This window comes from Lissotriton helveticus, chromosome 7 (genome assembly GCF_964261635.1).
Source record: "Lissotriton helveticus chromosome 7, aLisHel1.1, whole genome shotgun sequence".
In the NCBI taxonomy this organism is placed as follows: domain Eukaryota; kingdom Metazoa; phylum Chordata; class Amphibia; order Caudata; family Salamandridae; genus Lissotriton; species Lissotriton helveticus.
The window spans coordinates 167494684-167521350 of record NC_136068.1 but is presented as its reverse complement, the minus strand read 5'-3'; the positions used below and the strand labels follow the sequence as shown (position 1 = coordinate 167521350).

General features: G+C 47.4%; 1 protein-coding gene across 1 annotated transcript in view; it reads right to left on the bottom strand.

Moving 5' to 3' along the window:
- Nucleotides 1-26667, bottom strand: part of PREX1 (phosphatidylinositol-3,4,5-trisphosphate dependent Rac exchange factor 1) — a 774514-nt gene that overhangs the window by 109856 nt on the left and 637991 nt on the right. The window lies entirely within an intron of this gene.

The window sequence follows — 26667 nt, the reverse complement described above, 5'->3', positions numbered from 1 at the left end:
CTCTCTTTCTACTTGTTCTAGCCTTTCCTCCTTTTTTCTGCATCACGGAACACCGTGTTGGAGTTATGACCCACATTAGAGGTAGGCTGAGATAGGATTTGGTGCATATTAGGTGTCGAACCCTTAGAATCCACTTTCATTAGTTTGTTCCTTTCCCTTGCAGTAAATGTTTGGTCCTGAAGAGAACCCTGACAATTACAGGGCTCGAAACGCGTCGACCGACCAGGTCCCAGGTCATCCTCTAGAGTCCACCCTAAAGGAACACGAGAAAAAAATTGTTTTGTTTTCCTTTTTTGTCTGAAAAGTTAAAATTTAACTTAAAGTAGATCAAAAACAGACTGTTCATTGGTTGAATTTAACATTTTGTTTGACACTGGGACAAGAGTGTATGTTTTGTATGAATGGAAGGCCATGAATGAGTTGTATGGAAGTTGTTTATTCATTGTACATACCGAATCACTTGTTGACTTAGTGTTGTTTGTATATAAATGTATATAGAAAGTGTTTGTTGTTCCCATGCATAAAATTAAAAAATGATGCAGATCTAAAAATTAGATAACAAAAGAAATAAACAATACTGCAATTCTTAAAGCAGGTGTGCATGTCTTTTGTGATGCACGCCATAAAGTTGAATAGTTTGTTCTAAAGAAATTCCCCAGCACTGGCAATTGTTGTGTTTACTACGTAGTATATTGGTTCAGCCTTGCTGTAGTTAGGAGCCAAGACCCTTTCGGTTTCCTAGACTATGATTGTAGATAGCCACTGATTAATGATTGCTTGTATTATTGTTCATGGTCATTTTCCTTTCTCCTTGTAAATACCCCCAGCAGAAACTTGTACATATTACTTATTGTCACACTTTCTTTTTGTTTCGCTCACAATAACACTTGGGACACTGCACTTTTGAATACTATGTGTACGATGTGTATATAATTGCTGAATTAACTGTTTTGAAATACAAAGAACCTGTTACAAACTGGTACAACTGTGGTTTGCTTCTCTCTTTGGCATCCTCCCTCTAATACCTCAATTGCTATTAAGCTGTGTATTGACTTAGCATTGTACATTTATTATGCCACAGGAACCATTGGTTTCTGGATAAACGCATTGCCCTGGTTCCTTTGTGAGTAGGGTCCCCTTGTTCCCCTTTTCGTCCAATGGAACTGAAAGCATTGAAACTCATGAGACTATTGTTCATCTCAAAAGGAGAGTGAATCATCACACATTGAATTATTACTCACAAGCATTCAGTGTATAAAGAAAACCACCCTTTTCATTTTGTTTTTTACCGTAGGAAGCTCTTTTCATGTGTGAGTCACACATGCATGTGCACATACGTTTACACCCAGACATCCAAAAGGGAGCATAACCCAGTTGCTTAAAACAAAACAAGCATTAGCAAAGCCAACAGGTCTAACTTTAATGTGCTAGCATACTGAGAGACGCGCTTGCATAAATGCAGTTTAAGTGACTCAGCACATCAAAGCCAAACCTGGCGGCTTTGCCAGTGCTTGCTTGCATTGTCAAGAACCAGCACAAAGCTGGGGACCCTGTATCTGCCACTGCATTTTTTGCTGCTTTATCCACCACTAAAATCACATGGCAAGGATCTACCCTCCTGGAGACCTTCCTGATCTTGAACTATGGCCACACATGACTACTGAAAAGCAGGTTCTATAGTAGGGAGTTTCACTGTCAACAATAGCTGTTGGATAACGTTTCTTCTATATGCTCACCCTGCCCTGACCGATCTTTCAGCCATGTTCTAGCACAGAAACTAAAAGATTCTGGTGTGTCCACACTGCAACAGTCCCAGTTATGTCGCAATTCAGTTTACAGCAAAAATACTGCCTGTTTGTGATCTTTCAACAAACTGACAAATACAGTTCTTACGGATCCCAGACACCCCGGCGCTTCCTCCAATTTAGGAATATACTTTAAAGCTCAAAAGAAACAGAGGGGTCTGCAGTGTTGCACAAGAGAGGAAAAATGAAATCATCAATTAGGTCAGATTCTGACTTTCTGGCACCACATTCACTGCATCTAAACTGCTTTACCCACACAGCTCAAGGTCTGTTGCAGGAATAAGTCAAAACATGCTCGAGTTACTTACTAGTCAAAATCAAGAAATTCAATTTCAAGAATTTTGACAATGTTGCAAATTAGAATTCCACCCAGGCCTACCTCATGCATACTGGGGAGGTGATTTATGCAGTTAATATGATATATTCTGGCATTTTATCAACTTCTCTTCCAGATTAGGCAGTTGCAATATAAGGAATGCACAACCCCTCATCCATAAAAGTACATTTGTCTTCATGGTATTGTGCTCAGGGTTGTCTTTGACTAGGACACATACTTCCTGATAGCAACTGGAAAATATCGGTCAGGGTGGTCGCACAAAAATTTAAACTCATGTCCTTTCGCAATCATCAGCTCTCATTTTCGAACTGTGCAGCTCTTTGAAGTGACCAGAAAAGGACTCAAAGCGCTATATAAAAATCCCAAATAAATGCGTTTTGAGAACGGTCTGAACCAAAATAATAATAAGGTGGTGGATAATCCGCATCAGCCATCTCTGAGTCACTGCAGCCTCACATTATGGTGGTGCTTCCGGTTTCACCTTCTGAATTGAGCTCCACAGAGCTCTAAATAATAGAATTCTCAATATAATTGTTCGCCACGGTGTGTCCTTTACTGGCGCGGGGGGAACATCCTTTACGACGCAGATGTTACCCCGCGCTACCATTACGTCGCGTCTCTTACAACGCAAGTCGTAACCACGACTTGCGCTGGAGGGCGCTCAAGGACAAGGAATAGATAATTTACTATTCCAACACCTTCCCTACTATCCACGGGGACTGGTGTTGGAATAGTAAATTAAACTATTCCTAAGTCCGCACCCTACAGCGCAAGTCGTGGTAACGACTTGCCTTGTAAAACACGCGTTGTAACGGTACGCGTGGTAATAGCCGGCGTCGTACCGTCATACATCCCTGGCGCGGATGTCATGGGGCCTGGAGCTAGCAGGGAACATTCACCATTTGACTGCAGTTGGGGTAGTAAAGTATAGCAATTATCAGGGGTCAATGGGCTCCTCCGGGCTCTAGGCCCCGGTGCCACTGCACCTGATGCACCAAACGTAGCCGCGCCCCTGCACACAGAGCTTCATACGCAGTCTGTGGATATTGGTAGGCGAAAAAGCTCTGTTAGGCTTCTGCTTTTATACACTGCAAGGTTCTTAGTTTCAGAATACAACTTTCTCTAACTTAGTTTCACAATTATCGTTTCCTCAACGCCCACAGAGGAAAAATATGTATCTACTTTCGACCAATAGAATATGAAATAATTAAATTCTGTGGTATGTTCAGTGTTTTACATTTTTCCTGTCTTGTCAACTACTGGCAAGAGCAGCATATCCGCGGGGGAGGGGGCTGTTTGAAGAAGGCTGCACAGCGTCTTACTTGCATATTTCTGAAATTTCTTAGGTGCCGCCGGTCTTCTGTCAACAGGGAAATAGGATATTAAAAACACATATTTCATGCTAATGTTTTACTTCTGTTGGGTTTCATTTTGTTGGCCGCAGATTTCACGGGAGTTGGGGAAAGAGTAGGTCACAGAAACAAGACACACTTTCCTGAGGAGAGGTGTGGGCCACTGTAAAATGTCAAAAACTGATAGATTGAAAACGCTCGTGCACTAACTCAGGTGCCACAGAAAGGAGATAAATAAGAGTGAGTTATAGTTGCCTAAAGTGTAAAATCAGATTATTCGGTTTTATCAGTTCTGACACTATTTTTATAAATGTTCTATATAATGCACCTTTTTGCGCTCGCGAAACAAGCAATCGGGAATGGTGCAAAGACGTTTAGCGCTCAGGGAAAATATGATGTTGCCAGTGGAGCATTCCCCATCCACACAAAAAAGACAGATTTTCGGGCATTTCTTTATAATCTAATGCCACGTGGTGGACTTGCATTAAAGCTTTGCACCTGGTGACAACGCTGGCCTCGAATAAATAATAATAAAGTATTCCTCATATAGCATTTATAACTCACTTTACTGTTTCTACTCACTATTACGCTGTGATCAACAGATGTTACTATTACTCATTGTAATGGTACTCAACTTTCCTCCATTTAAAGGGTGAAGGACAGATATATGGCCTAGGTGGGATTCGAAATTATGACCCACAGATCCCAGGACATGTCACCTTGCCAGCATGTACACGTCCACAAACAGTTTTGCTTCGAAAAATGGCAATGTGTTTGTAACACTGCATTTTTTACTTAGTTTCCTAGCTTCAAATGATTAAACTACGGTGTACATTTGCAAGCAACCAAACTCAACACAAGGAATATATTCAGTTCATTTGTCAACACATAGACAGTGGGATGGGCATCAAGGGCGTATATTAATTTAAATTATTTGACAACATGTTTCTGTTGAAACAGCAGGCATTTGTTTCAAGAAAAAGGCTTGGTTTCTAATTTAAGAAAATGCTCAAGTACATGAGAAGTATGGCAGGAACTCCAAACAAGCCTAGAGGCTGCGCACGTGAAAGAGGTCTACAGATAAAGATGGGGTCTGCACAAGCCTACTGCTCAAAGTTACTCTATCAAGTGCCTGGCACTGGCGTGAAATGGTCAGAGGGGGCATTCCACCAAAGCACTAGCGGGACAGTGCTTAATTTGAGCCGGTGGTTTCCGGTGCTCAGCACTAGCATTTATTTATCAACACTGGAACTTATGACAGTCTACCACCTGATGGTGCTGTTTGTGTAATTTGGAGAGTAGAACAGTGTTCATTAGTTCAATATACATTTAAAATGACTAATACATGCTGCTCTCATTGCTTTAGAGGCCTTGGAATAGTCTTAAATTATCACACCTGTATGAGTGTGATGGTTAATTGTGTTGTTACAGGCACTGGCGGGGGCAATAGGTGGTGCAAGCTGCAGTGGCCTCCTCACGAGGGTCCTGGCACCTATTTTTTCAACAAATTAAGGAATGGGGCAAAGAAGGCACAGATCCTGCTCAACCTGAGAGACTGGCAGCATTTCCATTCACTGCCGTGTACAGAAATGTTGGGGCGTCATTAAGACTTTTACTACAACCGTCATTGGGTGACTCCCATGGGATGCATGGCTCCCTGATGCAGAGTCACATTCTTTTGTAAGATTAGCCATTGTCCGTTTCCACCAAGTCCCACTTGGGGGGTAAGCCTTTTTTTTTTCAAGCTACAACTACCTAGAACACCCAGGTACACGCGTAGGACATGACTAATCAGCTGTCATTCAAGAAGACCCTTAGAGTGTGTCTATTTCCTTTACTTTTCAGCAGCACCTCCGTTTATGAATATGGTCAGCGATGCTGCCAGCGGACCCTCGGGTGGTACCGGCTCAATAAGTCAAAATAACATAAAACACATCCAAAGTTCTGAAAAAGTGTGCCATCCAGCCTTTGTGCTTTTCTGACCTGCTCTGAGACTTCTCCCTTTCTGGAAGTCTACTGCAGATGCTCTGCATGGTGGATTTCTCATCCAGAGAAGCTCAAAGCAGCACTGAACTGTAGGTTCAACAACAGTATACGCCCATCCATACGAAGAGGCGAATGCCCCCTCGCCAGGCTATGGTAAGAGTGACAGCGGCGGCTGGGTTTTCCGATCAGGGGCCTGGCCCTTGTGTCTGTATCACCAAAAGACCATCTAAGGGCCCTCTTTTGGAAAATCAATACAGTCCCCCTCAAGTCCCACTCAATCATGCCACCCTGGGTGTTTGTGTAAAGCATGGAGTGATTATAGATGCAGAGTGACTTACATGCACATTTGTTCATGGTATGCAAGTGGTGTCTTGATGCTAATGGAAGGTTGATGAGCTCCCCATGTTGTCTCTGTGAATATAACAACATGCTGTACATGCAGCTTCTCCCACCAAATTCTGTAGAGCATGTGCAACGAAGGAGGGAGTCCACATTCACACCAGCCCGATTACCCATATGTTTCACCATTTGCAGTCCTGAATGCACAAAATAGATTCACTATTGTAGACCATAATTATCCTTGGGATGCTGCTGTTCCGCAACCTGGTGGACTAAAAATACCCACAATAATAGTGCCTTACCTTATCCTGATCTGTGGCCTCTGCCGCACTCTTTGGTGGACTCAAAAGACCCCTACACTGTTTTTCCCTGATTTTCCATGGACTGCTCCATTCCTGCACCAGGGTGGCCCTAACATACACACTACTGTGCGCGCCTTGGTTGTCAGACTATTCTATTTCCACTTTGGCTGAAGAGACACTATGTGGACTCTGATTATCCACAGGATGCAGCATTTCCCATTCTGAGTGGGCCCTTCTGTGGTTTCTTCGTTTCCTCAGGCTGTAGCACTTGTGCTACTGACTGGACCCAACAAGCCCACTGCAGGGCTGTTCCCGATTATAAATAGACCACCGCATTCCTGCTTTGGGAGGATGTAACATACCTACTATGTGGCATCTATGATTTCCTTGGGCAACAAAATTTTCCCTCCTAGACAGACCAAACAGACCTGCTTCTCTGGTGGCCTAGATTCTGCCGGGCAGTGGGACTGACACCTCACTCCAGCTTTGAAAATACAAACAAAATCCTTCTTAGAAGAGTGATGAAGAACTGAGTTTCTGCTGCTCCAGAGACCAAACTGAGACATATGTAAACTCAGAACCTATAATTGAATTGAAATAAATCCATAACTACTCTGTAGCTTCGTGACCCTAATAGCTAGCTTCCTCTGCAAGAGAGGTAGAACACCTACATATCCAAAACATCTACACCACTGTAACACCCGCAGAGCACAGCACCACACCCCAGCCAGGAATAATCGGGAACAGATGTACAACAAGGAGCTCCAGGTCTGTCAGCGGGGCTTCTGCCGCTTCGAAACAACCAGTATTTAACAAACTCATAGCCTACACCTAATTACAAACTGCACAATGTGGCAGGACAGCAAAGGTTCCACCACTGCAGGACCAAAAACATCACTGTTTAGAACAATACTAGACAGAGCAATAATAAGAACATCCAGCAAATACTTTACTCTATCTATGAACCAACAACACCCGAAGATCACAGCACACTTCAACAAGCACTCGCTGCGCGAAGCGATTTAAAAATGGCACAAGAGTCACTAACCAAGAATTATCCCTCCTCTTATTTATTTATTTTATTTATTTATTCAACTTATAAAGCGCACTGTCACCTTACAGGCATCCTGGCGCTGGTGGCTACATGAGAGGCAAGAATATGAGTCGGGCGAGCACAAGAGACTATGGCTTAGGAAACAACCAGGACTTCATACATTTCCTGAAAGGGAGAAGTTCCCTAATTTGCCTAATCTCAGAGCGGTGCCACGTCTGTGATCTTCAACTTCTTCAAACAATCCTCTGCAATACCAGCTCCTTCCTGGGCCAAATCCTGCAAAACGCTGTCTTCATTCCATAACACAGCCCAGCCAGCATAGACGTCAATGCACCAAAATGCTTGGGGTAGCAGAAGTGACTTCACATGCCCCGTGACCTTCACTTTCACTCACACATTCACATGCTTAAACATAAACACACACATACCCCCAAACACACACACATGCACACACATTCTGCCTACACATGCACACACATTCACACATACACCAACTCGCTTTTACATAAACACACTCAAAACTGCAAGAACGCACACATCATACATACCTTTAAAAACTTTTTTTTTTAATTTACCTCAGCTGCTAGGGAATGCCACATTCCAGCTATTTGTACTCCATTTTTATTGAATTAATAGCAAAAAATGTAATATTATTCACCATTAGTATAATTTAAAAAAGTTGACAAAAAACTAGGAGTGAAGCACCGACCGACTTCCATAAGGACGAGCTGCTTCTTTTCCTGGCACTGAGTTTGCCACTGCTGCCGCTAGGGGTCGCAAAGGCAGTGCCAGGGATCACAAGGGGCGTGCCAAGGTTCACAGCGGCACTATCAGCTAAATTCAGGCAGTAAGCAGCAGGCAAATGAAACCTTGCCAAATCACACCACCCCAACAGTAACCTACACTGTAGCGCGTCAACCTGCTAAGGATAAAAGAAATCAACAAGAAAAAGAAAAACATAAAAAATAGCAGGTTGGCGAGCAGATCTCTCTGAATTTCTATAAAATCATTCTGCGTGAATTCTCTAGTATCATTCTAGAAAGAGCAACCAGCAATATCTTTCCAGCAACTGGAGAGTTTCCGAGTAAGCGAAAACATTAGTAACAGGCAGTTAAATCATCAACAAAACCATTTGCGCTTTCGCCACATCTGTACAGCGCTCTGATACCCGTAAGGGTCTTGTTCGCGCTTTATGAAACTTTTCAAATAAATAAATAAATCAAAGCACTGTGAACTTGTTGTGCATTAAGACACAAGCAATTTAGCCAGGAGCACAGTTGGCATCACACACCTGGAATGGGAGCATGGTTTTCAAATCCTGAGTGAACTCCAGTACAATCTTGTGCATACTTTCTATCACATCACCTCCTCACAAAAGAGCGAATCCAACCTGTGTATGTGCACGCGACACCCCAAACAAACCAGCAAATAAATGTTGCATGATAACAGACCCGGGACAGGCTGAGCAAGGAGAAGCGCACCAGGGGCCACGTTTGGAATCCCAGGTGGGCGTGAACAAACAAAAAAATATGATGCAAGAAACCCATACAGGTCAGAAGACTAATGAAAACATTGACGACGAGGGAGTATGACACACAGTCTCGCGTCCTCCTCCCCACTGCAGGTCACAAGAGACATCCCTCCTGTGGAGGATGCTCAAATGGGATCCAACAATTATATACACAGAGGTCTAGCCGATATTTACAAGATCCCCCCACTCATAAGCACTATTCATTGGGCCAACCCAATATACCTTGTAGTTGCTTTTGCAATTGATATTGTGATCCTAACTTTAAGCGTGAACATCAGAAGACATCTATTCCAGCATTTCCAGAATCTCCTTTCGACGTGTGTATTGTTTTCTCAGTGTGGTCTCAGATTGCTATGATCACACGGTTTCTTCTTCAACCGAGTGTAGTTTACCATCCTCCCTATTTCCCGGCATATGTATCCAGGCATTACGTTATGCATGCTTCAGACCCCTGAGCTGAACCGCTGACCTCGCTGAAGCTTTGGACTAGTGGCAGACAGACCCTTCGTCTGATGCTGGCACCTACCAAAAGTAACCAACATAGCACCATCTCACATGTAAATAATGTTTTCCTACAATTTTGCATCCTCAGATTGCAAGCTATTACAAAAAGCCTCCTCCCATTATGCTCCTAATACAAGACATGAAAAAGTGATCTTGACCTCAAACATTGGCATTGCTGCCTCTCCTGTTTTTTCTTGTGAATGGTCCTCTCCTTACCTTCCATCCTCTGCATGCATTCGGTCTCTAGAGTATATCCTATTCTAAACCACGACTCTTTACCATAACAAGCATCACTGCATTTCTCCAAATTTTCCATCCCTCAATCTATAGATGACAACCTTTTTCTTTCATTGAAGTCATACCCCTGCAACTCAACAATGCCTTTCATCTTCTTTCATCTTCTAGCCTATCCATTCATCCCAACAATCATTTACATTAACTCCCATACCCCCACTAATGATCACGCCTAACTCCTGCTAAATCAATGTACAACACAGAAGCGGCAGTAAGCGCCTACAGTGGTTTCATTGACAGCACAAGACTAATCCCATAATCCCTATAATGATTGGATTAACCACTAACCTTGCATTCTGGAGCGTGTTACTCACTGTAAAAGCCTTCAGCACCTTGTCAGGGTTTATTTATTTATTTTATTTATTCAAAGTTTTATATAGCGCGAACAAGATCCTTACAGATATCAGAGCGCTTCACAGAGACATGGTAAGATAATAATAATAACATACATAGAACATATCAATATACAATCAGGTAAACAAGTAATATAAGAAGGCACAAGTCATTGATCCCACTACAGAGGTGTTCAGGTACACCCTGGGTGTGTGGATGGTTCACACCAATGTCGTAGTATATAGAGAACACTGAGTGGGGGCATCGGGAGAGCGAGTCAGTAAACCACAGTGAATCATATATTGGTCTGTAGTAAGAGAGTAGCGTAGGAGTGTCCCCATCAAGTAGAAGTATAGAGCCAAAGGACAGGTGAACAGTGATACAAAGCAATGCAGAGTCTCTGATCCAGTACCTATAATGTTCAGGAGATCTTGGCCAGAAGGAAGGTTTTCACCTCTTTTTTGAAGAGTGCAGTGGAGGAGATAAGCCTAGTTTCAGGAGGGAGCCCATTCCAGATCCTGGGTGCCATTCCTGAGAAGGAGCGCTTGTATGTTTTCTCTTTCCGAAATCTACAAGGTTTCAGGAGTAGATTTTTTGTACTTCTATTGGCTCTAGAACCTCCTGATATAGACAACTTTTGCGCGAGGTAGTTGGGTGCATTGTGGTGCATGGCCGCGTGTGTCATAACTGCAATTTTTAGCTGTATTCTGGCTTCAAATGGCAGCCATTTTAGAGACTTTAGGTCTGGGGAAATATGCGAATGTTTTCTTGAGCCAGTAATGAGTCTCGCGGCAGCGTTCAGGGAGGCTCTTAAGGGTGCTGTTGTGGATAGCGGGAGTCCGCTGAGGGCCACAATTCCGTAGTCGATTCTAGGGATGACTAAGGCTTGTACGGCAGTTCGGAAGTCTTCGGCAGGGAGGAAGGGTTTAATTTTCCTCAGTGTGTTGATTTGGAAATTAGCTCCTTTTGTGGCTTTGCTAACGTACTGCTGCATGTTGAGCTTGGCGTCGAGTGTGATGCCTAGGGATTTCGCCGAATCCACGATGGTAGGTTGGACATTGAATGCTGTTAGGTTATTGAGCCAGGTTTGGGTGGTGGAAATTTTCGCCGGGGGTGAGATGAGTAGGAACTCAGTTTTCAGAGCATTTAGTTTGAGGTGGTTATCGGCCAACCACGATTGAGTGTTAATAAGCGTGGAATTCAGGTGTTTGATATCTTCCGGGGATTGTAGTTTTAGGTAAAGTTGTGTGTCGTCAGCGTACATATGGAATTGGACATTGGAAGCTTGGAGCAAGGTGGCGAGCGGTTCCATGACGAGGTTGAACAGTGTGGGGGAGAGGGAGGATCCTTGTGGAACACCTAGATCTGCAGGCACAGGTGTAGATAGCACATTGTCGATCTTGAACTTCTGAGACCGGTTGTGAAGGAAGGACGAGAACCATTTGAGAACAGTTCCCGATAGACCCATTCTAGTGCTTAGCAGCTCCAGCAAGTTCTCATGTTTGACCGTGTCAAATGCTGATGAGAGGTCAAGAAGGATGAGGAGGCAGGACTCATTGCGATCAAGAATTTGGAGGGCGTCACAAATTATGTGTGTCATAGCTGTTTCCGTGCTATGTTTCGCCCGGAAGCCTGATTGATGAGGATTTAGGAGGTCAAATTGGTCAATGTGTTTTGTTAGCTGGAGTTGGACACATTTCTCCAGCAGTTTGGCCAGGGTGGGGATATTGGTGATGGGCCGGTAATTGTTGAGGTCAGATGGATCTGCTGTAGGTTTCTTGAGTATAGGTGTGACTTGCCCCACCTTGAGGGAGTCTGGAATGAGGCCTTGTTGTAGGGAACTGTTGATGATTTTGGTCCAGAGAGGGAGGAGCAAGGGGATGAAGTCTTTTACAGCATTAGCAGGTAGAGGGTCTGTGAGGTGATTAGAGGGCTTCAAGGTGCAGAGTAGTTTGTGTATTGCTTCTTCCGAGTAGGTATCGAAGTACAGCCAGGATGCCTTGTTTTTAGGTTGAGTGTTTGATATTCTGGTGTTGTTGGGGAGTCGGCTCACATCCATGATGAGGTCATTTCTTATATTGTCAGTCTTTTGCTTAAAGAAAGCTTTAAGAAGGGTTAGTAAGCACAACATAAATGCACTGACATACAATTACCAACAGACATCATGATACACACATGTGTAAGTTGTAAGGTCACAAACCTGAAATATCCCTGCACAACACTCTTCATTGGGCAAAGTCACTACAAAGACCATATCCCACCCTGTGAACGCCTAACATCCCAAGAGGTATAGAAATTAGAAAATACTGTGCAACACAAAAACACATAACACTATAAAAGCAAGGTCAATGAGTGTAACATAGTACGTTCTTCCACTTCCTCTGGGTGTCTGATAAATGCAAAATATAACATAGCAACAAACTGCAGACAGAATAAATTTGTATCTTTAAATTCTTAACAAGTCCCTCAGAGAGATGTGGCAATCAGAGTCAGCAAATGTCATAAAATACATGCAACTCTCCTACACGCAAGGCTAGGTTGGTAAAGATCAATTCTCACTGGCCAGAAGTATTTGCATAAGAAGTCAGGGGAACGCCAACTCATATGAATAATGTATGTACACTATTTAACGTCCAAAGCAAAAATGAACTGATAAACAGAATATGATTAATTCTTGCGGTCATAAAAAACACTGAAAATGTAACGTAAACTGAAGCAAATTGATTTTTCAATTGAAGCATTTGATTTGCGCCTCAACGAGTAAGAGAAGGAAGCAGTTGTATCCAATCTGCCAAATAGCAAAATACCACAAACCTATAAAATATTGTTTATATTGGCGTATAGTTTTTCAGTATCGGCCACAGATCAAGTGACAAGTTGGCAGATGCACATGATTATTCTTGAAATGAATAATCTTCATGTTGCTGTAGGTGTGAAACCACAAACCCAACATGACAGCAGCGGCATCAGAGCTTTTAATGGGTCAACGTTTCTCAGAAATTGTGCATATTGCTGGCTTGCAAGAAGCGTGCATCGTAATGTTTCTCTATCTGTAGGAAATCATTCTACCAAGTTATGTGGGGCACGCGTCAGACTCTTGATCTGCGTTGTGATTGAGCCTCATATTGACCAAACAGAAGCGACTACAGATGTAAATTGATTTCATCATTGGCACATCTCTGGACTCTTGATCCAAGTGAGAATTTAACTTTCGTAGAACGTCATTCGAAAAATAAACCAAACAAAAAACAAGCATTGGAAATGCAATAGGTCTCGCATTAGGAAAGTTTGAGCGAATGGTATTGTAAATGACACTTTTTTTTATTTATGTGTTGGTTTTGAAAATAGCAAAATTAATAGCTTTGTCAGTTACAATGTCAATAGTTTTAACTTTCGCAAATGTGACACCTATAGCATTTGTAATGTAATGTGTGTTGTATTTACGTGACTTACATGTATTGATATTACAAATAACAATGGCTTTTAATTTATTGTAATTTATAATGGCAATAGCTTAAACGTTTGTAAATAAATTTTGTGAAGATTATGTTCAGTGTATTTTATTGTGACGAAAATCCAAGAACATTGCATTTGCACCTACACACACACAGAGCCACACACAGACACACACACACACATAGATGTGGTGGTGGATCTGGGGGATATGGTGGTGGATGTGGTGGTGGATGTGGTGGTGGTGGTGGATGTGGTGGTGGTGGTGGATGTGGTGGATGTGGTGGTGGATGTGGTGGTGGTGGAGGTGGTGGTGGATGTGGTGGAGGTGGTGGTGGATGTGGTGGAGGTGGTGGTGGATGTGGTGGAGGTGGTGGTGGATGTGGTGGAGGTGGTGGTGGATGTGGTGGAGGTGGTGGATGTGGTGGTGGATGTGGTGGTGGTGGATGTGGTGAAAGTGGTGGTGGATGTGGTGGTGGATGTGATGGTGGTGGGTGTGGTGGATGTGGTGGATATGGTGGTGGATGCAGTGGTGGATGAGGTGGTGGATGTGTTGGTGGTGGTGGATGTGGTGGTGGTGGATGCGGTGGTGGTGGTGGATGTGGTGGTGGTGGATGCGGTGGTGGTGGTGCATGCGGTGGTGGTGGAAGTGGTGGTGGATGTGGTGGTGGTGGGTGTGGTGGATGTGGTGGTGGATGCAGTGGTGGTGCATGTGGTGGATGTGGTGGTGGATGTGGTGGATGTGGTGGATGTGGTGGTGGATGTGGCGGTGGATGTCATGGTGGATGTGGAGGTGATGGTGGATGAGGTGGTGGATGTGGTGGTGGATGTGGTGGTGGATGTGGTGGTGGATGCGGTGGTGGATGCGGTGGTGGATGCGGTGGATGTGGTGGTGGTGGATGCGGTGGATGTGGTGGTGGTGGACGCGGTGGTGGTGGACGCGGTGGTGGTGGAAGTGGTGGTGGATGTGTTGGATGTGGTGGTGGATGTGGTGGTGGATGTGGTGGTGGATGTGGTGGTGGTGGATGCGGTGGATGTGGTGGTGGTGGATGTGGTGGTGGATGTGGTGGTGGATGTGGTGGTGGATGCGGTGGTGGTGCATGTGGTGGATGCGGTGGTGGTGCATGTGGTGGATGTGGTGGTGGTGGTGGATGTGGTGGTGGATGTCATGGTGGAAGTGGAGGTGATGGTGGAGGTGATGGTGGATGTGGTGGTGGATGTGGTGGTGGATGTGGTGGTGGATGTGGTGGTGGATGTGGTGGTGGATGTGGTGGTGGATGTGGTGGTGGATGTGGTGGTGGATGCGGTGGATGTGGTGATGGTGGATGCGGTGGTGGTGGATGCGGTGGTGGTGGTGGATGGGGTGGTGGTGGTCGATGGGGTGGTGGATGTAGTGGTGGTGGGTGTGGTGGTGGTGGGTCTGGTGGATGTGGTGGTGGTGGGTGTGGTGGATGTGGCGGTGGATGTGGCGGTGGTTGTGGCGGTGGATGTGGCGGTGGTTGTGGCGGTGGATGTGGCGGTGGATGTGGCGGTGGATGTGGTGGTGGATGTGGTGGTGGATGTGATGGTGGATGTGGCGGTTGATGTGATGGTTGATGTGATGGTGGATGTGGCGGTGGATGTGGCGGTGGATGTGATGGTGGATGTGGTGGTGGATGTGGTGGTGGATGTGGTGGTGGATGTGGTGGTGGATGTGGTGGTGGATGCAGTGGATATGGTGGTGGTGGATGTGGTGGTGGATGTGGTGGTGGATGTGGTGGTGGATGTGGTGGTGGATGCGGTGGATGTGGTGATGGTGGATGCGGTGGTGGTGGATGCGGTGGTGGTGGTGGATGGGGTGGTGGTGGTCGATGGGGTGGTGGATGTAGTGGTGGTGGGTGTGGTGGTGGATGTGGTGGTTGATGTGGTGGTGATGGTGGATGTGGTGGTGGATGTGGTGGTGATGGTGGATGTGGTGGTGGATGTGGTGGTGATGGTGGATGTGGTGGTGGATGTGGTGGTGGATGCGGTGGATGTGGTGATGGTGGATGCGGTGGTGGTGGTGGATGCGGTGGTGGTGGTGGATGGGGTGGTGGTGGATGGGGTGGTGGATGTAATGGTGGTGGGTGTGGTGATGGTGGGTCTGGTGGATGGGGTGGTGGTGGGTGTGGTGGATGTGGCGGTGGATGTGGCAGTGGATGTGGCGGTGGTTGTGGCGGTGGATGTGGCGGTGAATGTGGCGGTGGATGTGACGGTGGATGTGGCGGTGGATGTGGCGGTGGATGTGGCGGTGGATGTGGCGGTGGATGTGGCGGTGGATGTGGCGGTGGATGTGGCGGTGGATGTGGCGGTGGATGTGGCGGTGGATGTGGTGGTGGATGTGGCGGTGGATGTGGTGGTGGATGTGGTGGTGGATGTGGTGGTGGAAGTGGTGGATGTGGTGGTGGTGGAAGCGGTGGTGGATGTGGTGGTGGATGCGGTGGTGGATGCGGTGGTGGATGTGTTGGATGTGGTGGTGGATGTGGTGGTGGATGTGGTGAATGTGGTGGTGGATGTGGTGAATGTGGTGGTGGTGGTGGTGGATGTGGTGAATGTGGTGGTGGTGAATGTGGTGGTGGTGGATGTGGTGGTGGTGGATGTGGTGGTGGTGGATGTGGTGGTGGTGGATGATGTGGTGATGGATGTGGTGGTGGATGTGGTGGTGGATGTGGTGGTGGATGTGGTGGTGGATGTGGTGGTGGATGCGGTGGTGGTGCATGTGGTGGATGTGGTGGTGGTGGATGCCATTGTGGATGTGGAGGTGATGGTGGAGGTGATGGTGGATGTGGTGGTGGATGTGGCGGTGGATGTGGCGGTGGATGTGGATGTGGATGTGGATGTGGATGTGGCGGTGGATGTGGATGTGGATGTGGCGGTGGATGTGGCGGTGGATGTGGCGGTGGATGTGGCGGTGGATGTCATGGTGGATGTGGAGGTGATGGTGGAGGTGGTGGTGGATGTGGTGGTGGATGTGGTGGTGATGGTGGATGTGGTGGTGGATGTGGTGGTGGATGCGGTGGATGTGGTGATGGTGGATGCGGTGGTGGATGCGGTGGTGGTGGTGGATGCGGTGGTGGTGGTGGATGCGGTGGTGGTGGTGGATGCGGTGGTGGATGTAGTGGTGGTGGGTGTGGGTCTGTTGGATGTGGTGTGGTGGATGTGGCGGTGGATGTGGCGGTGGATGTGGCGGTGGATGTGGCGGTTGATGTGATGGTGGATGTGGCGGTGGATGTGGCGGTGGATGTGGCGGTGGATGTGGCGGTGGATGTGATAGTGGATGTGGTGGATGTGGTGGTGGATGTGGTGGTGGATGTGGTGGTGGTGGATGCGGTGGATGTGGTGGTGGTGGATGCGGTGGATGTGGTGGTGGTGGATGCGGTGGATGTGGTGGTGGTGGATGTGGTGGTGGATGTGGTGGTGGATGCAGTGGTGGTGCATGTGGTGGATGTGGTGGTGGTGGATGTGGTGGTGGATGTCATGGTGGATGGGGAGGTGATGGAGGAGATGGTGGATGTGGTGGTGGATGTGGTGGTGGATGTGGTGGTGGTGGTGGATGTGGTGGTGGTGGAAGTGGTGGTGGTGGAAGTGGTGGTGGTGGAAGTGGTGGTGGTGGATGTGGTGGTGGATGCGGTGGTGGATGTGTTGGATGTGGTGGTGGATGTGGTGAATGTGGTGGTGGTGGATGTGGTGAATGTGGTGGTGGTGGATGCGGTGGATGTGGTGGTGGTGGGTGTGGTGGATGTGGCGGTGGATGTGGCGGTGGATGGGGCGGTGGATGGGGCGGTGGATGGGGCGGTGGATGTGGCGGTGGATGTGGCGGTGGATGTGGCGGTGGATGTGGCGGTGGATGTGGCGGTGGATGTGGCGGTGGATGTGGCGGTGGATGTGGCGGTGGATGTGGCGGTGGATGTGGCGGTGGATGTGGCGGTGGATGTGGTGGTGGATGTGGTGGTGGATGTGGTGGTGGATGTGGTGGTGGTGGATGCGGTGGATGTGGTGGTGGTGGATGTGCTGGTGGATGTGGTGGTGGATGTGGTGGTGGATGTGGTGGTGGATGCGGTGGTGGTGCATGTGGTGGATGTGGTGGTGGTGGATGTGGTGGTGGTGGATGTGGTGGTGGATGTGGAGGTGATGGTGGAGGTGATGGTGGATGTGGTGGTGGATGTGGTGGTGGATGTGGTGGTGGATGTGGTGGTGGATGTGGTGGTGGATGTGGTGGTGGATGTGGATGTGGCGGTGGATGTGGCGGTGGATGTGGCGGTGGATGTGGCGGTGGATGTGGCGGTGGATGTGGCGGTGGATGTGATGGTGGATGTGGAGGTGATGATGGATGTGGTGGTGGATGTGGTGGTGGATGTGGTGGTGATGGTGGATGTGGTGGTGGATGTGGTGGTGGATGTGGTGGTGGTGGTGGTGGTGGTGGTGGTGGATGTGGTGGTGGATGTGGTGGTGGATGTGGTGATGGTGGATGCGGTGGTGGTGGTGGATGCGGTGGTGGTGGATGCGGTGGTGGTGGTGGATGCGGTGGTGGATGTAGTGGTGGTGGGTGTGGTGGTGGTTGGTCTGGTGGATGTGGTGGTGGTGGGTGTGGTGGATGTGGCGGATGTGGCGGTGGATGTGGCGGTGGATGTGGCGGTTGATGTGATGGTGGATGTGGCGGTGGATGTGGCGGTGGATGTGGCGGTGGATGTGGCGGTGGATGTGATGGTGGATGTGGTGGATGTGGTGGTGGTGGATGCGGTGGATGTGGTGGTGGTGGATGCGGTGGTGGTGGATGTGGTGGTGGATGTGGTAGTGGATGTGGTGGTGGATGCAGTGGTGGTGCATGTCATGGTGGATGTGGAGGTGATGGTGGAGGAGATGGTGGATGTGGTGGTGGATGTGGTGGTGGATGTGGTGGTGGATGTGGTGGTGGTGGTGGATGTGGTGGTGGTGGAAGTGGTGGTGGTGGAAGTGGTGGTGGTGGATGCGGTGGTGGATGCGGTGGTGGATGTGTTGGATGTGGTGGTGGATGTGGTGGTGGATGTGGTGGTGGTGGATGCGGTGGATGTGGTGGTGGTGGGTGTGGTGGATGTGGCGGTGGATGTGGCGGTGGTTGTGGCGGTGGATGTGGCGGTGGATGTGGCGGTGGATGTGGCGGTGGATGTGGCGGTGGATGTGGCGGTGGATGTGGCGGTGGATGTGGATGTGGCGGTGGATGTGGCGCTGGATGTGGCGGTGGATGTGGCGGTTGATGTGATGGTGGATGTGGCGGTGGATGTGATGGTGGATGAGATGGTGGATGTGGTGGTGGATGTGGTGGATGTGGTGGATGTGGTGGTGGATGTGGTGGTGGATGTGGTGGTGGTGGATGCGGTGGATGTGGTGGTGGTGGATGTGGTGGTGGATGTGGTGGTGGATGCGGTGGTGGTGCATGTGGTGGATGTGGTGGTGGTGGATGTGGTGGTGGATGTCATGGTGGATGTGGAGGTGATGGTGGAGGTGATGGTGGAGGTGATGGTGGATGTGGTGGTGGATGTGGTGGTGGATGTGGTGGTGGATGTGGTGGTGGATGTGGTGGTGGATGTGGTGGTGGATGTGGTGGTGATGATGGATGTGGTGGTGGATGTGGTGGTGATGATGGATGTGGTGGTGGATGTGGTGGTGATGGTGGATGTGGTGGTGGATGTGGTGGTGAATGTGGTGGTGGATGTGGTGGTGGTGGATGCGGTGGTGGTGGTGGATGCGGTGGTGGTGGTGGATGGGGTGGTGGTGGTGGTGGATGGGGTGGTGGATGTAGTGGTGGTGGAGGGTCTAGTGGATGTGGTGGTGGTGGGTGTGGTGGATGTGGCGGTGGATGTGGCGGTGGTTATGGCAGTGGATGTGGCGGTGGATGTGGCGGTGGATGTGGCGGTGGATGTGATGGTGGATGTGGCGGTTGATGTGATGGGCGATGTGATGGTGGATGTGGCGGTGGATGTGGTTATGGATGTGGTGGTGGATGTGGTGGTGGATGTGGTGGTGGATGTGGTGGTGGTGGATGTGGTGGTGGTGGAAGTGGTGGTGGATGTGGTGGTGGATGCAGTGGTGGATGTGTTGGATGTGGTGGTGGATGCGGTGGTGAATGTGGTGGTGGATGTGGTGGTGGATGTGGTGGTGAATGTGGTGGTGGATGTGCTGGATGTGGTGGTGGTAGATGCGGTGGATGCGGTGGTGGTGGATGTGGTGGTGGATGTGGTGGTGGATGTGGTGGTGGATGCGGTGGTGGATGCGGTGGTGGATGTGGTGGTGGTGGATGTGGCGGTGGATGTCATGGTGGATGTGGAGGTGATGGTGGAGGTGATGGTGGATGTGGCGGTGGATGTGGCGGTGGATGTGGCGGTGGATGTGGCGGTGGATGTGGCGGTGGATGTGGCGGTGGATGTGGCGGTGGATGTGGAGGTGGATGTGGAGGTGGATGTGGAGGTGGATGTGGAGGTGGATGTGGAGGTGGATGTGGAGGTGATGGTGGATGTGGTGGTGGTGGTGGATGCAGTGGATGTGGTGGTGGTGGATGTGGTGGTGGAAGTGGTGGTTGATGTGGATGTGGTGGTGGATGTGGTGGTGGATGTGGTGGATGCGGTGGATGTGGTGGTGGGTGTGGTGGTGGGTGTGGTGGTGGGTGTGGTGGTGGGTGTGGTGGTGGGTGTGGTGGATGTGGTGGTGGATGCGGTGGTGGTGCATGTGGTGGATGTGGTGGTGGTGGATGTGGTGGATGTGGAGGTGGATGTCATGGTGGATGTGGAGGTGGTGGTGGATGCGGTGGATGTGGTGGTGGTGGATGCGGTGGATGTGGTGGTGGTGGATGCGGTGGCGGTGGATGCGGTGGTGGATGTGGTGGTGGTGGAAGTGGTGGTGGATGTGTTGGATGTGGTGGTGGATGTGGTGGTGGATGTGGTGGTGGATGTGGTGGTGGATGCGGTGGTGGATGCGGTGGTGGATGCGGTGGTGGATGCGGTGGTGGATGCGGTGGTGGATGCGGTGGATGTGGTGGTGGTGGATGTGGTGGATGTGGTGATGGTGGATGCGGTGGTGGTTGCGGATGCGGTGGTGGTTGCGGATGCGGTGGTGGTTGTGGATGCGGTGGTGGTTGTGGATGCGGTGGTGGATGTAGTGGTGGTGCATGTGGTGGGGCAGCAGCAACCACATACCAACCTTTCAATACCTGGCTGCGCAAGTTAAGAGAGCACAACAATAGTCAACATTTAATAAAATCCAGTTAGTTGCGACTGAAGTGGCGCCGGACGTTAACGTGTGTTAAGAATGTTTTTATTCCTTTTAAATCACGGAGAAAGAAGAGACTTCGCATAACTAAAACATTGAAATACTTGCATTTTTAAGCAAGGATGCAAAAATTGTAAACATTGCACACACAAAACAAGATGCAGCGCCTGGAATCCAGAAAGTATGAGACGGGGTGTGTTTCTGAAAGTTGTTGAAGGTATAGAAGTCTGATGCCCTGTCAGTTGGTGGCGATGCTTTAAGTCCCCCGGCCCTGGAAGTACAGAGGCTGCAAGGTAACTGGGCAGCAAGTTACTGGCTCGAAATATTATGGGATAAACTGTTCATTGTCAAGATCACACACATTTTCCAGCTGCACATATTGTAAGCTATATAGATAATTCGGTCAATGTTTATTTGTTTTGAATGCCAACTATGAAATGATGAAAATAGAAGTGGGTGAGGGGGCTGGGCACGAAGGAAGGAGAAATGCGAGTCACGGCCGGAGGCCGCCCGTGAAAGCCTTTGATGCCGCAGGGGGTGGAGCGGCAAACTGAAAGCACGGCCGTCCGGCCGTGAAAGCCTTTGATGCCGCAGGGGGTGGAGCGGCACCAAGCTGGGCAACAGATGGCTGACGATTTGATGCTGTGCACGCGCATTTTAGGTCAATGCGCTTGCGCATTGACCTAAAAGCGCACGGGCACAGCATCAAATCGCCAGTAGGTAAACTCTCGATAAGCCCCTATATATCTCGCTCCCGCTCAATGCACATGCGCATTGAGATAGGTCGCTCGACCTAAAAACTAAAGAAAATGTAAAAGAGATCATTGGAAAGAGTTATTAAGCAGTCCAGATAAACTCGGGGAAATATAAAATAAAAAGGATAAAAATCCCCCAAAAAAGGACATATTTAAAGTCGGATAAAGATTACAGTAAATTCTAGGAAATTAAAATTGGAAGGGAGTTTCCTCTTTGGAGAGGGTCTAACCTTCAATATTCCACAGAAACAATGTCAGGCCTCCAAAAACCAACAGTTTGGTTATCTCCTTGTGCAACTACTGGACATACCTGTCACGAAATCCTAGACAATAGATGAATACAAAAACCTCTCTAATAAAAAGAATCATGAAAAAAGCCCAGTCACAGGTTCCCACCGAAGCAGTTACATGATAACGGATCTGATTTCAAACCCATCTGTGAATTTGCACAATTCAGGTAAAACTACCCGTGCACTACAAGAATCTCCCTCACCCGTTACAAGTTTCATTTAGCTTTAGCTGTATGGGAGAACTGGAAAGCCGGTAACTTGCACTCTAGGTTAACGAGATTTACTTTTGGTAATAAAAATCATACGTTACCACCCACAACTAGTGATGCTTGTAGCTGTACAGGGCAGAAGGTAGTTTCGGTCAATTTACAATAGGACACTTATTAATATTCTATTTTTCTCAGTACCTGCTGAATTATAACAATTTTGCGTCAGCCTATATCTGGCCCAGCAGCAGCTCCTCTAGACAAGAAAGGCATGCCATTATACACAAAGCATACAATAAATGATGCCAGTTTAGCCGGGCTCAGAACAAGTGGTCAAGAAAGAAAACAGAGCCTTGAGTATAAAAACCTGGCGATATAGAATTTCCAAAAATGCTCTTATAATATGTGACCTTTAATACTGGTTTATATAACCTGTACATTAAGCCATAGTCGGATTGCTCATAGATCATCATCTGCACAGAAAAGACTCATCAAGATGAAATACATTTTGTTACATTACCCTGAAAAGGTAACAATATCACACATTTGGATTTAATTCAGTAATCATAAGCACATCATGAAGAAAGATAACTCGTCATGTGGCCTTACTGTTTTTAGAATCCGGTTTCAACATCATAATTGCCTTCTAAGAAACTGTTCACCTAACAAAGACCATGCCCCAGTACATACAAAGCAACAGCCTATTTTTGCACAAATGTGTTGTGGATTTTCTCCTAAAGGATTGATGCCCAGACAATGGTTGAATAAATACAGCCCAAAACACTTTTTTTGTTATCTGCATGCCCAGACACAGGAGGTAACCTAGATACAGTACTGAATATTAGACCTCAGACATAACAAGTACACACTATAATTGAATACCAACTACTAAAATGACTAATTTTGTCTATGTGCTACATTCTGTATTTTAGTATCCAAGATAAATGTGTGGAATTCCACATTTGTGACACTTCCAAAATGATCAAGGCACATTCTGTGTACGAGGGGACAGCAGAAGAATAAAGGCAGGAAATCCTTTACACACCCAGGTATCAGTGTCTTAAAATATGATAGTGAACTAATGGCTTCCAATTTCAGCATGCCGTTTAATCTGCAGTTTTCATGTTATGTTATGTTAAAGGATTTGCCTGGTTACTCCAAGTAGTGTTCCTGCGCTGGAGAAAAAAGCACCGGTCCGCAGTCAAGTAAAGTCAGAGTTGTCTAAACAACCAGATGGTACTACATACTTTACCTAAACAACCAGGTCTTGAGATTTTTACAGAAACTTACTTCTAGAGGATTGAGTCTCAGATCCAATGGCACTGAGTTCCAGAGTTTGGCTGCCAAAAATCCAAAGGAACTGCCTCCCTGGCGCATTCTGCGCATTTAGGAATTACGGTCAGGGCCGCTTCACTAGACCTAAGGTGTCTGGAGGGGGTATAGGCTTGAATCAGAGGATATAAATAACTTGCACCCCTCTGATTCAGTATCCTATGCATAAAACATAGTGCCTTAAAAGAGCTTCTGTGCTTAACAGGGAGCCAGGAAAGTTCAGCAAGACTAATGGCTAATGGCCAGCTGTTTTGGAATTTGCAACAGCATCTGGGCCGCTGCATTCTGAACTCTCTGAAGCATTCACTGACTGCCCCTTGAGACTACCAGATAGAGTATTTTACAATAATCAAGCCGAGACACTAGAAGCGCTTAAATTACCTTCTTTCTTGCTGAGTCCGGTAGGAGCCCTAAAATCTTCCTTTGCAACGTTAGTACTCTAAAACAAGTGCCAGTCATGGCCTTGATCTGGCTCTCAAAAGATAACTGTGCATAAAAAAAAAAGCCCACATTTTTTACTTTTGGTTTAGGGATCAGGGTGGGGCCAAGTTCACCCGGCCACCACGCAGAGGACCATATTGAGGGCTGTTTCCCGATCACCAGGACCTCCGTCTTGTCCGCATTTATTTTCAGGCAACTAATATCCATCCATGCATGCTGCAAGATCTACCAAACAGGACTTAAAGTTCGCTGAGGCACTGCTGTCATCTTGTGCCAGTGATGATCAGCTGAGTGTCATCAGCACACGACACAATCGCCGCGCATGACATAATCATCACGCCATGGCTTTCAATTATGCCTGCCAGGGAACGGAGATACAGCTTAAACAAGGTAGGGCTCAGAGTGTATTCCTGTGGCACTCCGTGCTGGAGAGGGATAATATTGAAGATATAGGGCTTCTCGAACACCAGAAAAGAGCGCTTGTGTAAAAAGTCAGAACGCCATTCATGAGCTCTTCCTCTTATGCCCTGTGACCACAGCCGTTCTAGCAGGAAACCATGCAATACAGTGTCAAAGGCTGCACTTAAGTCTTACATGACAAGTGCAGCAGTTTTCCCTTCATCGGCCACTCTTCATAGCGACTCAGAAACTAGGAGTGACGATTCTTACTGTACTGTGGCCTGAAACCAGATTGTGTCTCAAGAAGGAGGCTGTTATCAGTGAACTTCATAAGTTGGGAATTAACATGCTTTTTAACAATTTTCGCAACAAATGGAAGCAGAGAGATAGGCCGAAAGTCTCTGGTTTTGAGGAGTTCAAAGAAAGTTTCTTCAGAAGGGGAACCACCATAGCATGCTTCCATTCCGCTGGAAGTTGACCTGCTTCAAAGAATGAATTAAGCAAAGTGTATAGTATAGGGGCAAGGGTGGTGTGCCCACGGACTAGATTAGCTGGGGTGCGGAGTCTAAAGGGGAGCCAGATTTAATTTTGTCAGCTAAGAGGCAAATTCTTTCCACTGAGATGTTCTCTATAGTGAATGAGCTTTCTGATGAAGGAAGAAGAATCATTCTCACAGTAGAATGTTTAGGTGTCTTAGCACTTTCCGGGAAACAGGCACAAGGAGACAATATTTTATCAGCAAAAAATGAGTGATCTGATTAATGCTACTGACAGCAGGAGCTATAACTGAAGAAACAGCGACCAAGGACGTGAGAGATTTAACTATTCTAAATATCTCATGGGAGGAGTTATTGGCCTCATCTACTCTGCATATAAAAATCGAGTCCGAGCTAGTCTGATCTCCTTATGATATTCTTTCATTTTTAAGTAGATATCTTTGTCTAAAATACAATAGTTCTTGCGCCATTTACGTTCTAGGTGCTTGCTTGACTTATCTGAAGGAGGTCCTCCGTAAACCAGGTGGCGGAAGATCGGGAGCAAGAAATGTTCCAAGATTTCCATGGGGCTATAGAATCTAAAGCCTCGACAATCCAGGCCGAAACCTGTTGATTATCAACCAGGGGACAGGTGTCTAAGCATAGAGGCCGGTAGATCAAGGCAACCTTAAGGGCCTCTTGAGTAATCGAGGTCCAATTCTGAGTTTTAATAGATTGGACAGAAGATAGTTTTGGCAAGGGAAACGTATCAAGAATCTGAAAATGAATAAGAGGGCATTTGGATCAAGCAATATGAACCAGGGGAGCTTCTTTGACTAGGGCAAAATTGGCAAAAAGGTGGTCAAGAGTGTGCCCCTGAATGTGAGTGGGTTCCTGTTCCAGCCGTTGCAAGTGAAACGTCTTTAAATCCTCCGTCAGGTTTGTGACTAAATGGGAGGTCCGATCATCAAAATGGAGATTAAAATCACCTAGGATTAGAAATTTTGAATGCTGCACAGCATATGCAGGGATGAAATCCAGTAGAGCCGTGAAAAAAGTGAAGGGAGGCCCAGGGTGCCTATAAGTCAGAAAACCATTGAGGGAACAGCGGGCTGTTAGTGAGAATGAAAAGAAGGCTGCTTAAGATACACTAATCTGCACTTCAGAGAAACTGAATCTCAAATGTTTATATATCACCGCCAAACCGCCTCCCCTCCCCTTTGGTCCGTCCAGTCTTAACATTGCATAGCCCGTGGGAATAGCCTCTAGAATGTCAGGAGCGGACTCAGCATGTAGCCAGGTTTCCACCATAAAAAGGGTGATCGGTTGCTATGCCAATATGTGGTGGGCAATTTAAATTTTATGTTTGGGAAGGGAATGACAGTTAAGCAAAAGACAATGAGCAATCTCCGTGGTCCTACAAATGTTACTGCTCTCCCATCTTTCTGCAAACTTTGGGGGCAGCACAAAAGAGAACCTGAGACATGTAGTCTGACCTATGTCCACATTCACCGAATTTCGGCAGCTGGTATTACTCTCAGAGTTCAAAGAACATAACTTATCTGGTGTATACTGCACAAACCAAAACCGGCAGGGTGACTACCCCCTGGTGCCGTCCAGGCACAGACGGGCTTGCCTTTGGCGCATCAGCGGCACAGCGGTGCCAGTATGCTGCGTTTATAGCCAGCAAGACTAGAGCACAAGAGCGCAAGGGACCGAATATGGCGTCACCGCTCTTACGGGAGCCATCAAGGTTCAGGAGCAGCGTGAGCTGGAAGAAATGCCGAGGTGCGGAAGTGAATAAAAAATGTTTTAGTCCCCCCCCCCCCCCTCAGGTAGGGGAGCCTCAAGTAAATGACATATACAAAAGTGCAAAGTCAGATTCAAAACATTTAAAAATCAAGTTCAAGTATCACATTCAATTTACACATGAAACACCAGAACTAACTTGTCCTGGAACCGTAGTACACACTGCAGTACTTTGCTGCCACTGTGCGTTGAAACCTTTTACCGGAGACTATATAAGAAGATCCACTCTATCCCCTTTAGTAGGTTCTACAGACAGGTAAGGAAGTCCTTAGTTTAACCACAATGAAAAATGTGATGTAACCACCAAGTCACACTAATAAATGTTCATTCACATGCCTCTGAATAAATAACAAAATTCAAATGTCCTAAAGAGGGTCATACATAAAAATGATTATCAATGTCTTTGGTA